Below are 2996 nucleotides of genomic sequence, written 5' to 3'. Positions count from 1 at the left end.
GCATTCTTCTACGTGCTGACCTCCAATTGAACCAGCACCATTTGTTGAAAATGCTATCTTTCTTCCATTGGATGGTTTTAGCTCCTTTGTCAAAGATCAAGTGACTATAGGTGTGTGGGTTCATTTCTGGGTCTTCAATTCTATTCCACTGGTCTATCTGTCTGCCTCTGTACCAATACAATACAGTATTTTTTCTTTCTTTTTTTTTTTTAATCACTATTGCTTTGTAATCCTGCTTGAAGTCAGGGAATGATGATTCCCCCATAAGTTCTTTTATTGTTGGTAATAGTTTTCATTATCTTGGGTTTTTTTTTATTCCAAATGAATTTGCAAATTGCTCTTTCTTACTCTATGAAGAATTGAGCTAGAATTTTGATGGGGATTGCATTGAATCTGTATATTGCTTTTGGCAAAATGGCCATTTTTACTATCTTAATCCTGCCAATCCAAAAATATGGAAGCTTCATGAATTTATGTGTCATTGTTGCGTACGGGCCTTGCTATTCTTCTCTGTGTCGTTCCAATTTTGGTATATGTGCTGCTGAAGCGAGCACTGCTGGTCCCTTCTTAACCTCAAGTCCTTTCCTAGTCTCTTTCCTGTATTCATTAGTTTTGTTTATGTCTAGTGAAGTTTAATCAAGGCCAACTGTGTGAAGATCATCAGAGTCTGATTGCACACAACTTGATACCAAAGCCCCCCACCCCCGATCTGTCTGATGTTAACAGAACAGCAGTATAGTCAGGCCCTCTGAGTCCCTTCTGCCTCCGTAGCAGACTGTTACAAGAATCCAACTTCCGTAGACCACAAGTGCCCGTGTGCACAGCTGCTGTGAGTTTGTGGTTCCCATGTCCATGACTTGCTTAGAAAACGATATTTTGCAGCCCTGTCTCATCATATTTAGGCCTGAGCTCTGAACTATTTTTTTATCCTCAGCATTTTGTGTACGCATGCGTATTTACCTTTATCTTCATTCATGGCAAGAAGAAACTTCTTTGTTAAAGAGCGAAAATAGACTTTTATCTGTTGAGATACATTACAGCTATTCAGAAGGCGTTTTTATGCCATGACAATTCAGACAAGCAGTCATCACCGACGACTGAAGAGAGACGCTTTTAAAGCTTTCTACTGTTAGAATTTTTTAAACTCTGTATTTGTATGAAAAACTTAAAAAATTGAAAATGTTGTCACTTGTAATCTTGTTACTTGTACTGGCTAGAATTCTAGTCAGCATAATACAAATGCATTATTCCTTACATACACATGTCCCAGCATGAATTTCATGGATCTCCAAGGTCCACCATTCTGTAGTCATCCTGAAACTCCAAGATGGAAGCTCTGTGTCCACGGAACCTTCACAGACATTCTAGCAGTGGGAAGAAACGTGTTTCAGGAGGGTCTGGACCACAGTGAAGTTCTTACTGCTACACAGAAAGGTCAAATAGTGATGTGGCTCCGCTCCACCAGACTCGCGGGAAGTTAGGATTGCGCATGTCCACATTGACAGAGCCAAATACCAGGGCGTAGAATGCTACACAAGTTGCTTTGTAGTGAGATTCTTTTAAACACAGAAATGTGTGCCTATGTTTTTTTGTTTCAGTCCCAGGTGTGGGATATGGGGCTGCTTCCGGTTGTTCACAGCAGCTGACTCTCATTTGTCTTGAGTTTTGACAGAAGTGTGATTTTGGCAGCTGAAGATAGTTTACATTTGGGATTCTGGGGATTCTTGGGCATAAAACTGCCAGAGCCCGAGGAGGCCTTGGCAGCTGCCGCTCCTCCTATTGCTGCTACTGTAGTTGCTTCTCCCGCTGCTGCGTGTTGCTGGTTGCTGCTATTGCTGGTTGCTGTTTGTTGTTTGCTGGTTGGAGACATCCTGATGACAAAGATTGGACTTGCCCCAAGGATCTCGATGACACTAATCATCAGGAAGTTGTCTAACAATATAGATGCCCCTTTTCTTCTGCAACCTTCTCTCTCTCCCATCTACTGTTGCGGGATTGGAAGGGATGAGGGTGGAGAAGGGTGGTCGGGAAAATAACCCACAAAGTACCCAAAAGTATTATGTTGCTTCAATTCCTTTTCTTTGTATCTTTATCTCACTCCTTTCAAGTTCCTACTGCGAAATCTTATTAACCACTCTTAATATTGTTACTGCCTTCCTAACATCCATGGTCTTATAAAAATGTGGCCACTGTGCACATGGGTTGCCTGTATTTGGCCTCTCTTTTCCACTTCCTCTCTTTTTGTTCTTATCTCATGTAGCTCAGCAGATGATACATGGAATTTGCTGGGAGAGATTCTCACATAGCATTCGTGCACACAAAGTGGCTTTGTGCTAATAAAGAGCACAAGGCACTTAAGAATGTGAAAGTTAAATAACTGGTATGGTAGCTCATGCCTGTAATTCAAATACTTGGGAGGATGAGGCAGGAGGATCTCCAAGAGTTTGAAGCCAAGCTGTGTTACAAAAGAAAGGTCCTGGCCAGTTTCAGTTAAGAGTGAAATTATTTCTCAAAAAGACAAACAGAAGAGTAATTTAAAAAAAATGAATCATTAGCTATCTAAATTTCATTTTTTTTTGATGCTGAAATTACCTATCTTGTGATCTCCTAAAGTTTTCTTTGGATATTTTTTTTGTTTATTTCTCTAACAATAGACAACTATTTGGCTTTCATTTTTAAGTTTTAAGTGACACTTAATTCTCAGTTAAAATTTCCCAGAATTGTTTTTAGTACACAGCTCTAAAGGAATTTCCCTGACTATTTTTGGTTGGTACTTTTTTTTTCTTGTCTTTAAGAAGGAGTAATGGAATATTCTGACAAGTATTTCTGGCTTGTGTTTCTGCAGACTGTTTTTTCTACCTGCCTGAGTTATAGTTTCTATTAAAGACACCACTGGATATTATTTATAAAATTGTATCGTAATAATTTATCGTTTCCCCACAAACACCATGGTCTTTAATATTACCTCTTACAACTGAACTGTCCAAGGCTCTATA

At 39.5% G+C, this 2996-nt stretch overlaps 1 non-coding gene across 1 annotated transcript; it reads right to left on the bottom strand.

Moving 5' to 3' along the window:
- Nucleotides 1–448: 448 nt before the first annotated feature.
- LOC116908467 lies at nt 449–554 on the bottom strand. The gene has a single exon (XR_004388984.1). It is a non-coding gene; the product is annotated as a U6 spliceosomal RNA (small nuclear RNA).
- Between the last annotated feature and the right edge of the window lie 2442 nt (nt 555–2996).

Source organism: Rattus rattus, chromosome 8, assembly GCF_011064425.1.
Source record: "Rattus rattus isolate New Zealand chromosome 8, Rrattus_CSIRO_v1, whole genome shotgun sequence".
Taxonomy (NCBI): Eukaryota; Metazoa; Chordata; class Mammalia; order Rodentia; family Muridae; genus Rattus; species Rattus rattus.
The sequence above is the reverse complement of the archived record's forward strand: the minus strand, read 5'-3'. Positions and strand labels throughout refer to the sequence as shown.